Source organism: Giraffa tippelskirchi, chromosome 7 (assembly GCF_054371585.1).
Source record: "Giraffa tippelskirchi isolate mGirTip1 chromosome 7, T2T-mGirTip1v1.2.pri, whole genome shotgun sequence".
Taxonomy (NCBI): domain Eukaryota; kingdom Metazoa; phylum Chordata; class Mammalia; order Artiodactyla; family Giraffidae; genus Giraffa; species Giraffa tippelskirchi.
In genome coordinates this window covers 136,795,260-136,808,840 of record NC_137281.1, presented here as the reverse complement: position 1 = coordinate 136,808,840, position 13,581 = coordinate 136,795,260, and the positions used below count along the sequence as shown (strand labels likewise).

General features: G+C 40.8%; 1 protein-coding gene and 1 non-coding gene across 2 annotated transcripts in view; one reads left to right on the top strand and one right to left on the bottom strand.

The window, feature by feature from the left end:
* The window catches only part of ESR2 (estrogen receptor 2), a 103,839-nt gene that overhangs the window by 36,579 nt on the left and 53,679 nt on the right, over nucleotides 1–13,581 (top strand). The window contains exons 3-4 of the mRNA XM_081509861.1: nucleotides 8,978–9,051; nucleotides 10,410–10,507. The gene's annotated coding sequence lies outside the window, so the exon portion shown is untranslated. The remainder of the gene's footprint in view (nucleotides 1–8,977; nucleotides 9,052–10,409; nucleotides 10,508–13,581) is intronic.
* Nucleotides 11,803–11,906, bottom strand: LOC145515946 (U6 spliceosomal RNA). The gene has a single exon (XR_014061146.1). It is a non-coding gene; the product is annotated as a U6 spliceosomal RNA (small nuclear RNA).

Genomic DNA, 13,581 nt, shown 5'->3' with positions numbered 1-13,581 from the left:
TGAGGTCTGGAGCCGCAACCGCATCAAGAACCGTGTCCGTTTTGCCACGTGTATAGATAGTTCGATGATTAATTAGGCACAAATGTGGCACTAGGGTCTCACAACGGCCTAGGGGTTATCTGCTGCTTTCTTTTCGACTTTGTCATCAAGAAGCCAGTTGCTTCTTAATGATTTCAGTCTTCTAGTCCACAGACTGTGGGATACGGCCTGGTGGGGTGGGTGAGAAGCGTGTAGGGGACGGTGCAGAATTGGGAAACTGGAACTACCACCAGGGGGCGCTCGCCTGCGGAGAGAGTTTGACCTAGGCGCCGCCGGGGAAGTGGGGCGCCTCCGCAGAGAAGCACAGTACCACCTCTCCGCCCGGGATCCCCCAGGCTTCCTTGCAGTAGGTGAGCTTGAGGAGCTTCCCGGGATCTTGCTCTAGGGCGAGACGGCCTTCCCAGCCAGCCCTTGAGAGATGAGAACCCTCACCCTCCACCTCCCCACCCGTGCCGCGAGGCTTTGCCTCTCCGGGGGCACAAGGCTGCGCTTGTCGCTGGGGACTAGGCAAATCCAACGCCTCGCTTAAAGAGGCAGAGTTCTCTATTTAATGACGAAGCATACAGCTCCTCTCGGACTCAACGTGGCTCAGGGTCTGGGGAGCCGCCCGTCAATGCGAGGCCCCTAGCCCGGCAGCTTCAGTTTCAGCATCACCTGTTAGGAATGCACAATCGCAGGCCCGCGCCCCAGATCTCCCGAATCCAAGACAGGGGAGGGGTGCCGTGTGTGCTTCGTCGCCCCTGAGAGTGACAGTGAGGCGCTGGACGGTGACAGCCCCTGCCCTGGGGCTTCCCACTTCGCTCAGGTGAGCGTGGATGGCAAGGCAGGCATCCCGGGTCCTCCTGCGATCTCCTGGCCGCAGGCTAGGTGGTCACGTGGGCTCTTGGCATCTCCGCCCCTCCCCGCCCCCACGCCGCCTCACGTCTATAAGAGGAAGGCGAGGCTCCTCGTTAAGTCGTTTGTGAGCTTTGCAGTGTGTTGGACTGCTGGTCCTTCGGATACCCACTCCCTGGCCCCTGCTGCTAGGCCGCTGGGAGCGCGGAGGCTTCGGGAGACGCCTCGGGAAACTTGCAGAGCAGATAAGGGGCGGCGGGAGCCCGACCACAGGGGGATCATCCTGGGCTGCGACTGGCATCCGGTGTTGCGGCTGCAGGCGGGCGTTTGGGGTCTGGGCTGCGCCAGGTGCGCTCGCTGTTCGTTTGCGGGGTGCTCCCGTCCTGTGCGGGGCACAGAACTAGTCCGGGGAAAGCACGTGCCGCGGGTTAGCGATTGCTAGGCTGCTGTGCACAAGGAAGGTAAGTGCCCCTTCTCTCCAGGTGTGATTTAATTATCTGATTTAATGTTTGAAATCCAACAGTGGGAAAACACTTCCTAATCCGCCCCCCTCCACCCGCCCGCGAAAACTACTGGAAACAGACATTTCATATTTTGACTAAATATTTTCGTTCAAGAGGCTGGCGTATTAACTAATGAGTTTGTGCCTGTAAGCTCCGGGTTCATTGGGCTAATAGACGTTTTCGAAGGAAAAACCTCTATATTCTCTAGGAATTTCCCGACCGTGGATGAGATGGTGACAGGAAAGTTGACCAGGGCACTTCATGCTTGAGTTTTCTGTGCCTGGGAAGACGTACATGTATCAGGCAGGTAGCTAGTATTTTTAAATGTATTTAACTGGGAAACCTTAGTCATACCAGAAAAGCAGTGTTAACTTCTTTCCTGGCGGATCGAGCCAGATTGAGATCACCTGGACTGTCTTAAGTGAACCCCGCCGCTGTTCTCTTAAGCCGTTGTTGCCCCATTCCTGCCTACTTAATATTGGATATTAAATTAAGTCAAGGGAATATTATTTTTGTGAAAAACAAACTTTGGATTTGGGTGAATATTTAGGAAAATAAGGTTGACTCAATTTTACTAGCTTCATAAAAAGCAACTTTGTGCTTTGTGTTGGCACACAACCCTTTTGAGGAAAGATTGTATTTTGTTAGATTGCTAGTATTTACACGGGCAGTCCATTGGGAATTTTTATTTTTGTTCTAAGTTTCCAGACTCACAGTGGCTGTTTTCCTTTGTGTGTGGGGAAAGAGGTTTGTTAGTTAAAAAGTGAACATGTGGAAAGATTTGTGCTGTGAGTATTGTAAAAAGTAAATGTACTGTGACTATGAAAAGAACATTACACACTTATTCTTTGGCAGTTGTCTTTGTCCTGCAGAAAAACCTATGTTTCTGCCTACCTTCTAGAAGAGGGGGAAATGTTTGGATCTGTTTATCAACAGGTGGTAAAGCATAAAACTTAGGATTCCATTTTATGTTCAAGCTTTTTTTTTTTAATTTGAGTTACTGAACCATTTTTATTTCAAAAGTCGCCAGTCTCCTGAGACATTTAAGACATACAATTCTCTGAAGTCAATTTAAAATGTTTAGGACATCTTTCATAGAGGGACACAAATGAATCATATCACCATTTACATTTCTCAATTTATTTATAAAATGGAATACGTAAGATTTAGTAGATTCAACCCTTCAAAATATAATTAGCACTTACTATGTCTATTTTTAAGAATATTAGACTACAGTTTTCTACAAATGTGTATCCAACAGGTAATTCAAGATACATCTTTTAATAATTTAAAATCATGTTTTGAATCGTTTTACATAATATCTACAAATAATAAAATAGGATACTGAAGGCTGAACTTGAACCATTTACTGGCATGTTTTTTGGTAATTACTTTTAGAATCCTTGAGAAATGTATACTTGAATTTTAGACTTCATCATTCAACACCGAGCACATTGTTTTAGACATATAGCATTTTTGAAAAGTCAAGCTTATTACAGTATAATTTACATAGAGTAAAATCTGGTCTCTTCAGGTATATCACTCTATGAATCTTGCACACAGTCATATAATCCCCTCCGTGATCAAGGCATGGAACCCTTCCCTCAACCCCAGAAGTGCCCTTTGTAGTTGACCGTCTCCACTCAACCCCAATCCCTGGAAATCACTATCTGTTTGGTGACTATATTGTGTTGCTCTTTAATATATTCTTACTCAGAAATAATTGTCGTCCTTTCCTTTTCTCAAAAGAAAACTTCAGTTCCCCTCCTTTTTTGAGGGTGAGCCAAGTTGTCATATTTTTGTTTTAATCCTGTCTCCTTGGGATAAATTGAAGCAAAGACAAAACTATTTTGAAAATGGGAAACCAGAGACTTGGACTACATGTTAAATTTATATTGGGCTTATAGATTTAATTCTTAGCAAATTCAGATCCCATTGTGGTATAAGCCTTCGGTTATAGTGTGCATCATTCGTTATTCTGAACTGAAATACAAGGCCATTTAAAACATTTATTACTTATGTAATATTAATGGAATATATGGTTTTTTTATAGTCTTGCCTGTAAGAGATACTTTTATTATATTTGAGATTAAGAAAGTTACCTGAAATTGCATATTATCAAATAATGAGAAGCATAAGAAGAATTGCAAATGACAATTTGTAGTCATTTAAAATAAAATATAGAGTGATTGAGACTACATAGGTTAAAATATTTAATAATCTCCTTAATAGGAGCTAAGGTCTGTGCCTAATTTATTTGTAGATGTCAGTTTTTTTCTTTTCTTTGCCCATGTCGTGAAATCTAGATTTCCCTGTAAGACATAGATATAAAATCTTTTATAAACCAATATTTGTTTCCTGTTTAATACATTATTCATTTCAGTAAGCAGGAGCCTGGAATTGCTAGGCACTCCTAATGAAGTTACGTCGGATTGATGTCATTTTTCTTTTTCCTTGGTGTTGTGAAAAACAAGAGTCTGTCTTTTAAATATTCATACAACTTACCTTTCAGAGAACTACAGTGGCAGTAACTAGCATACGCAGACTGGCAAGTTTATGAAGCACCAGCAAACTGGATAGTTGGCATTTCTAACTGGAACAGTTACAGCTTTTGATAATAGTTAAGGGCTTTACGAAGGGAATCTTTTGCAGGTGTACTTGAGAGAGGACAGAAGAATGAGGGTCACCTGGAAAGACAAATTACTGGACTCATATATTTCCACAAAGCAGGACTGCAGTTTTGTTGATGGATGTTTTGTGTTCTACTCTCAAACCCCAGACTGGCAGGAGAGTTGAATGTGCTCAACTCTGCAATGGTCATGTCCTTTTGAATATCTTCACCCACAGCTGTCCTCCACCCTCCTCCAAATATTTTAATATGGTTCGGTTTCCTAAAAGTGGAGCATTGTCACTGACAGTTGACATTGGGAAGGAGGAAAGACTTGATGTTGAAAGAGAAGATTGATGGGCTTGCCCTCCACAGCCCCACCCCCACCCTTACAGTGATAACCGTGGGGCTGAGGCTTTGTCCTCTTCCTGTATTCAAGCCCTCAAAATCCTATCTCCTGGCCAGCTCAGTAGGCTATGAGGGAAATTAGTTTTCATATTTTGGAAAATACCTGTACATGTTCTTAAGAGTTGCATGTGAGTCAATTATTAATGATAATTGCGTGATGATTTTAGAGTGTTTTTTATTTCTAATATTAAACTGAGAGCATCAATATTTTTCTTTGGGAAAGACACATTTAAGGCTAATGATTGGCAAGTAGCCACCTATACACGTCAAGGACACTTGACACCTAAAACATACTTTTTATCTTTAAATTCCTTCCATTGTCTGCTTTTTGAATGTGAATATATGACTTCTGCAGGCACAGATGTGGGGTGTTAGTGCTGAATGCTTGGACAAGTGTGATGGGCAGACTGGAAAATACAGCATAGGAGCATATGGTATTTTGTGTCCCATGCAGGCTACTTGCAGCTCAGCTTTTTGGACAGTGGTGATGGACTGTCAAGAAGGTAAGAGTAAAATTAGGAGGCGGAAATCTTCAGGGTGGCCAAAAGGGCACCTGAACCTAAATCGTCTCGAAATCCTAACACTCTAAGCATATTATGTGGCATACCCATAGGCTGACCTCATCCTCTTGGATATGTAATGACACCTTGCGGGATGCTTTCACGTACATCATTTCACTTCATCCTCTAAGCACTGTCAGAAGGGGGAACCCATGTGAGGTCCCCGTTTTTACTGAAGAAGATGTGGGAACTCAGGGAGTTTATATGATTTGCCTAAGGTCACCTGACCTTCAGGCACAGCTGGGCATTGGGCCCAGTTTTCTGCTCTGTCCTCTGGACAAGAATATATATAAAAACAGGCCTGGTGGTGACTGCCTTCTGATTTTTTTTTAACCAGACTTAATAGGCACTTTGGTAAAAATCAGTCTACTCTTTCTAGAGTGTCTTTGTGCCATTTCTAGGGCCTGCCCTTTTTTTTGCCAAGGAATCACTGTCAATATTTGGAATTTTTAAAACTTTTAAAAAATTTAAAAAATTATTTTTTTAGTTTAAGAGCCATAATGCATTCCCTAGCTAGTACATTAGAACACTGTGTATAATCCCATGTGTACAAAAAGCTTTCGTGCTGGACACAGACGTGACCCAAGAGGGCTCCACACAGGTGTGTGTGCTGGAGGAGTGTGAGAGAGAAAACTTTGGGCAGAAGACAAGGGCTGTTCATCATGAAGGATATGGACCACCTGTTGCAGGCCATGGTGAGAAATTAAAACCAGCTCGCAAAGAAATGATTACTTATAGATTGGGGATGTCTGGGTACACATTCTTTTGTTGGCCTGGTGAAATTCTACACCTGCCAGGCCCAACAATTAAGGTGTTTAGAGACTGTTTTTCCTTGTTATACCAGAGCTTGTGGTCACAGAGGCAATGCTTGGATGTTCAAACCAATGTGTTCGGAAAATCCAGTTGGTACATTGTTGTAGAAGTTTATTCTTTTGGGAATTCTTTCCTTCAGTCAGTTTATATTCCTGGTTTAGAGCAGAACTGCTTAAATGACCACAGGTTGTTTATTCACTTTTCTAGACCTCCAATGGAGAAGACTTTCCTTTTGCTACCTGTTCTCTCGTGTCCCAGGTCTACTGCAGTGATTTAAATTCATCACCCTTTGTTGTGTCTTTGCTTAAGGAGGAAAAACCCTTTGCATTGGCTACCAACTTATTAGTTACCCAAGACTCCACTGACAAATAGTTGTCATGTGAATCTGGATAATTTAAAAGATACCCAAGCAAAACCCAGCACACTCTCTTAAGCACTGTCCAGCAACCAGCTATCACATTAATTATCATGGTACTGGGATGTGTGTGGAAATTCCAGAGAAGTTGGTAGATATGTATAAAACTCTTATTTTCTAAACAAAGTTGCTGTGGTGTCCGATTGATTGCCTGGATGAATCTCCTGGCATTTGCTATTTTGTGGTATGCATCTGACAGATCATTTCAGCATTTCTGGGTTGAGAATGAACATTTCAGTTGTCGGTGAGAAAGTTCAATGGGATCGATTCTTTGCTCTTGAGAGAGATGTCATTTTCATTTTAAATGGTATTTTCTCTTTCCAACTAGATAATGGGGAGTGTTATTTCAAGTTCATGGGTTTCCTTGCTACTGTTCATCTCTTTGTGTTAGTAGAAACTTTATGGTTTTAAGAGGCCTAATGAAAGGAAAAGATAGCCTTGGTTTTCTGATAGTTTAGTGGGTTGGCTTTTCTGAGCTACTTAAGCTGAAATGCCAAATACATTTCTTTTGGGCAAAGTAAAGTTGGGACAGCATGAAAGTCAGTCCAACCTTGATTGGCCAAAATGTTCAGAGAATGATTTTTTTTTTGTTTAAACAATTGGTTTTTAAAAGTTGAGTATTACGTTGAAGCCTGCTTTCAAATTCTTATTTTAAAATCTGCTGCTTTCCTGCTTAATTTCTTGAATATAATTTGATCTTCTTTTGATGATTGAGAGTGTTGAAGTTATCCTTATGTAAGTTTACTGTGAGTCGTGTTCTGTATAACAAATAGGCTTACCCAGAGGCTCAGCAGTAAAGAATCTGCCTGCAATGCAGGAGATGTGGGTTGGCTCCCTGGGTCAGGAAGATCCTCTGGAGAAGGAAATGGCAACCCGCTCCAGGATTCTTGCCTGGGAAATCCCATGGATAGAGAGGAGTCTGGTGGGCTATAGTCCATAATGAGGTGGACATGACTTAATGACTAAAGAACTGTATGAGAAAGTTGGGGTACTCACCATGGTGATCACACTAAACTTTGGATATGCTTTTTTAAAACTATTATTAAATTGTGTAAGCCATCTTGTTTTCTTTTTTTAAGTTCAAGAAATAAAAATTTAATACTGTAAATCAACTATGTGCATGCATGCTAAGTCACTTCAGTCGTGTCCAACTCTTTGGGACCCTGTGAACTGTAGCCTGCCAGGCTCCTCTGTCCATGGAATTTTCCAGGCAAGAATACTGAAGTGGGTTGCCATTTCCTTCTCCATAGGATCTGCCAGACCCAGGGATTGAACCCGTCTCATGTCTTCTGCATTGGCAGGTGGCTTCTTTACCACTAGCACCACCTAGGAAGCCCCAATCAGCTATACTTCAATATTGCTTCCAGATTACATTATGCATAAATACAATTTTTATGCTGTTACTTAAGTATTTTGTTCTCAACAGTATACTGTTTAAATTGTGTTTTAAAATACTTTAAATGTCTTTTGATTAAATACTTGGCCACATAAGATGCTCAGATCATTTAGCAAAAATAACACACTAAATACAGTCACCGAGGTACAATATGGAAAACATAAGCACAGTGTATGTGTATATGTAGGTGGATTGAAATGGGAGAGGTGTTTTTAGGGCAAATTGAGGGATAAAAAACCTCCTAACAATACAGTCAATTTTGGAGCTGACATCTAAAGGCTACCAGTGACCTAATTTCCAACTCGTATATTCAGTTGCTTGCTTTTAACAGGTCATTTCCATGGTTCTATAAATGTTTTCAGGGATCTCTATTAAAGACTTTCCTTGATAGACACAATGTGGTGTAAACATCAATGGAATATTATTCAGCCTTAAAAAAGAAATTCTGACACGTGTGACAACATGGGTGAAGCTTGAGGACATTAGGCTTGGTGAAATAAGCCAGTCACAAAGAACGAACACTGTATGATTCCTCGTATGTGAGGTGCTAAATAATTTAAATCTGTACAGACAGATGGAGTAGGAAATGGCAACTCACTCCAGTACTCTTGCCTTCAGAATCCCACGGACAGAGAACCTGGCAGGCTACAGTCCATGGGGTCGCAAAGAGTCGAACATGACTGAAGTGACTTAGCACGCACGCACGCACATAGACAGAAGTAGAATGGTGGTTGCCAAGGAGCTGGGGGAGGGCAGAATGGGGAAGTTGTTTAACACATGTAGAGCTTTAGTTTTGCAAGATGAAGAGTTCTAGAGCTTGGTTGCATGACAAAGAGAATGTATTTGACATTACTGAACTGTAAACTTAGAAATAGGATGGTAAGCTTGATGTATATTTTACTACAACTTTTTAAAGTTTGGAAATTGCTAGTTTTGACAATAATTAGCATTATGCTTTATCCTTCATATTTTCTTTTAGGAATCAGGGATATGTATATGTTGACTGGGAATCTAAGTAGTTGAAATACAGAATCCTGTACTCATGATTAATAAATACACATAGATATTTTTTAAAACTTCCTTGGTTTTATATTCATCTTTAGCTACCATTCTCTCTCCGGTCCCTTGTGGTCAGTCAGTGCTGATTGGAAGTGGTAGCACCTTTGTACTAGTTCTTTGTTATTTTACCTGGTCTGCCTGCCTCCTTTACTGGGCACCATGGCTCCTTGAAGGCAGGGTGCATGTGTTGGGACTCCTTTAGATCCTCTGTATCTGCTTAATACCATGCCTACTGAAAGTGCTCCATCTTTGATTAATACTCTTTACTGGCTGAAAGCATATATTTTCGACACATTTCTTCATTTTTTTCTTGTTTTTAATCTGCATCATGTGGGATCTTAGTTCCCTGACCACAGATCAAACCTGTGCTGCCTGCATTGAGAACATGGAGTCTTAACCACTGGACTGCCAGGGAAGTTTCTTCATATTCTTTTCTTAAAATAGATATTTATAGCATTGTATTGGAAGGTGAATAAAATATAGTGTGTGCTTTCAGGGAGCTTAAAACCTAATTGTACGTACTTCTTACTCTCCCACTCCACTGTTAGCACTTCCAAGAAAGATTCAGTGTAGTTCTCATCTAATAGCGGTGCTACTGTGAAAAAAGTGTTAAGGCATAGAATGCCAACCACTTCACAATGTACTTTGTGTATTTCTTATGGACGCGGCAAGTTTTCTGTAGGAAAATGAAGGAGGTTAGAGTGGAGTGATGAGTTGGGGCAACATAGTGGAATGCCTTGACTGTTAGAAGAGCATGGCTTAGAAGAGGCTGGTGGGAAGCAGAGGGCTGCTCAGAGCTGGGTTTTTAAGAATGTTAATCTAGCCCATCTGGGGCCCTGGAGAGAGCTAATTGGAGTCTAGGAGCAGTGAGGAACTTATTTAAGATGCACAGATAAGAAGTAGCAAGAGCTTGCTCCAATGGTGGTAAAAGACTTAATGGGGGAAAGGCATAATGGAGAGAAAAACTCATGATGATGGGTTTGATGAAAGGCAGCTGGATGAAGGGGAGAAGACAGATAACTGTAATGGGCTTTGTCATTAACACAAATAGGAAAAGAGTGGCTTGGGGGAGGAAAATAATGAATTTTTCCATGGATATTGTACCAGTTGGGCTTCCCAGGTGGCACTAGTGGTAAAAAACCCACCTGCCAATGCTAGAGACATAAGAGGTTTGGGTTTGATCTCTGGGTCAGGAAGATCCCCTGGAGGCGGGCATGGCAACCCACTCCAGTGTTCCTGCCTGGAGAATCCCATGGACAGAGGAGCCTGGAGGGCTATAGTCCATAGGGCCACAAAGAGTTGGACATGACTAGTGATTTAGCATGCATGCATGTATTGTACCATTAGCTAGTGCTCTATAACAAATTGTCGTCAAGTTTAGCAGCTTAAAACGACAAACATCTCACATGGTTTCTGAGAGGAATCCAGAAGCAGTTTAGCTAGGATATTGTCCAGAGCTGCAGTCACCTGACCATTAGACTGGGGCTATAGTTCCTTACTGGATGTTGGCAAGAGGCCACTGTAGGGCTACTTAAGTGTCCTCACAATATGGCAAGTAGCTTTCTCGCAGAATGAGTGATCCAAGAGAGCAAGCCAGATAGAGGCTGCAGTGCCTTTGACATCCTAGTCAAGGAAGTGCATGCCATTCATTCTGCCATAATTTATTCTAGAAGGGTGTCACTAAATGTAGCCCATACTCAAAGGGGAGGTTAGGCACCATCTTTTGAAGGGAGGAGTGTTGAAGACCGTGGATATTTTTTTAAAACCACCACAGATTTATTGTTTTGATGACAAATGGAGTGAGCATTCAAAGGAAAATGTCAGGAAGAAGGAATCGGGAGCTTTAGAGAGCCAAGCTGCCTGCATATGGAGGTAGGTGCCAGCGGGAGCTGAAAATACTGAAAATGGAAAACTTCTCTAGGCAAATTTCTTAATGATCTCTCTCAACCAGTCTCATTATTAAAGGTCATTGTTCCCTTCCTCGACTTGTATTATTCCAGGTATTTTAACTTTTTTTAAGGTTTCCATTTTTAATCTCTTGTATTTTGTTTTTTCTCCAAGCTTCTTATCATGAAAAATCTCAGTTACAGAAAAGTTGAAAGACTAGTATAATGTCCATATATTCACTATCTGGAATCAGTAATTATCAGCATTTTTATTTATTTGCCTGCTTTACCTATCTATCCATCTGAATATTTTTCTGAACTACTTATTGAGTGGCATTCTTTGGTAAAGAAGCGTTTCCCCCTCTAGGGATAAACTACACGTTCTCTTAAAAAGGCAGAGTACAGGTTTAATTCTTTTCCCCTAGTTACTAATTATCAGAGTGAGGAACTGATGTATCAGTCACTTGCAATGGTAGCAGATGATTTTATTTGAACATCAGTATGGACTCATAGTCCAAAGCATATGTAATTTTGCTATTTATTGCCAAATACTCATGGAAGTTGTGCCATTTTGCATTCTCACCAACAGTGTAGAAGCCAGTCCATGTTTTTTTCCATAACCTTGCCAAGAGAGTCTGTTGTAAAACATTTGTGTTTTTGGCAAACATCAGTGAGAAATGGTATTTTGGTACAGTTTAATTTGTATCTCTTTATTGAACAAAGTTGAACATCTTTGTATGTGTTTTAAGAACCATTTGCCTTCCTTTTTATGTGTTCTGTTTGTGTTTTTTGCCTGTTTTTCTAATGAAGTTTGGGGTTTTTTTTTTATCTTCATTTAAGAGCTCTCTATATAAGAGAGACATTAACTCTTTGTTTCTAATGTGAGTTGGGAGTATTTTTTTCCAATTTGTCATTAACGTTTTGAGTTATAGTGTGTTTTAAAATTAATTTTTAGTGGAATATAGTTGATTTACAAGGTTGTGTTAGTCTCTGCTGTACAGCGAAGTGGATCAGTTATACAAATAACACATTCACTCTTTTTTAAAATTCTATTCCCATAAAAGTCAGTACGGAGTATCAAGTAGAGTTCCCAGTGCTATACAGTAGGTTCTTATTGTTATCTATTTTATATATAGTAATGTATATATGTCAATCCCAGTCTCCCAATTTATCCTTCCCCCTTGATAACCATAAGTTTTCTACATCGTTGAATCTATTTCTGTCTTGTAAATAGATTCATTTGTACCTTTTTTTAGATTCCACATATATGTGATATCATGAAAAAATATGAAATGCTTCAAAATTTGCATGTCATGCATGCACAGGAGCCATGCTAATCTCCGTATTATTCCCGTTTTTAGTATATATGCTGCCAAAGTGAGCACTGACTTATGCTGTTTTTATGATATGCAGATATTTACTTTCATGAGTTTATGTACTTTTATGCACATCTTTTAATTGCATCTGGAGTTTGAGTCATAGTTAAGGTTTCCCCTACACCCGTATTATAGGGGGATTTATCTTCGTTTTCTTCTAGTACCTGTGCAGTCCCCTCTTCCTCCCCCCATTCCTGTCTTACCCCCTCTCCCTTCCTCCTCCCTCTCCTTTCTCTTTCCAATTCTCTCTTAACACTTGGAGTTTATTCTGGTATACATTTATTTTTCCAATGATTATTCTGTGTTCCAATGTTTTTGTAGTGATTTGAGATATCACCTTTATCATATGACAAATTTCCAAAAACTTTTGACTTTTAAATTTGCTGTTTTGGGATTTTCTATTCTGTTGCATAGCAGTGTGTTTCTTTCCAGTTAGGAGAGAAACTACACAGACAGGGGGAGTCTAATATAAGAATTACCAACTGTGATGGGAGATTAAGTGTAAGATGTAAGAAACTCTATAAAGCACGCAAGAGCCGAGGTAGAGTACCCAAGGATGGACAAACTTTGGTGGGGGGTGGGGAGGGTGGGGTGTTCGGACCTCCTTGGAAAAGATGGTTTGGCCATTAAAATGTTCACTGGTTTACCCAGACAAAAGTGGTCAAGAGTTGCAGGTGGGGAGCAGGCAATCAGCGTTTCGTGGTGTGGGCGTGCCCTGGAAATCCAATTGCCTGCCAGAGCAGAAGGTCTTCAGAGCATGCAGATGCTGGTGATGAAGCTTGCACAAGGAACAACTTCTCTAACTCCTCAGGCCATAGTCTGAACAAGTCATTGCAGAAAGGTTCTTGCCGTGCCAGGGTTACAAGTTTGCAGTGGGATCTCGTTCTGGACTAGCACAGGCTCCACTGGCTGTTCTCACCCACAGTGTCAGCCTCTGCCCCTGCCAGAAATCACAGCGGTCTCTTCCTCCTGCAGTCCCTGCAGCGCCCTCTACTGAGAAAGTTTAGCACTGGGCTCAGTTTAAACGCTTAAGGGAATTCCATTGCCATAGAACATATATTAGGTTCTTCCCTGGTGGCTCAGACATATTGCGTATATTGAAGAGTGCATTAGAAGGTGAGAGGCAATAAATTGATCATTGACAGGTGCATTGGCCTACGTATTCCTTTTTTTATCATTGTCTGTTCATAATATATTTGAAGATCTGTTAATGCTAGTCATGCTTACTAATCTACCCTTTGAGGGTTTTCCTGGTTATTTTTGTTTATTTTTCTTTAAGAATTTAAAAATGAATCTATCTACTTCTAGGGGGAAAAAACTGGTTGGCGTTTTTATTTAATCTTATATTTTTTAAGTTTTTTTTTTTTTCCTCCAGAGATTGAACCCAGGCCACAGTACTGAGAGCCCAAAGTCCTAACTACTAAGCTACCAGGGAACTCCCTGTGTATTTTAACTTTTAAAAGTATTTTATATTAAATTCTCATGGTAGAAAATTCTTATAGTTAACAACAAAAGCTTTATGGAAGTGAATGAAGAAGAAAATGAATTCCATGCCTTTTATTCCTACCCCTCTGAGGTCGTGTGTATATTTTTCAGGATGTATTTCTAGTTCCATATAAGTGTGTGTGTATAATAAAAATGTGTCAGCCTTTTTCACAGTATGCTTGTACCTGTAACTTAGAAA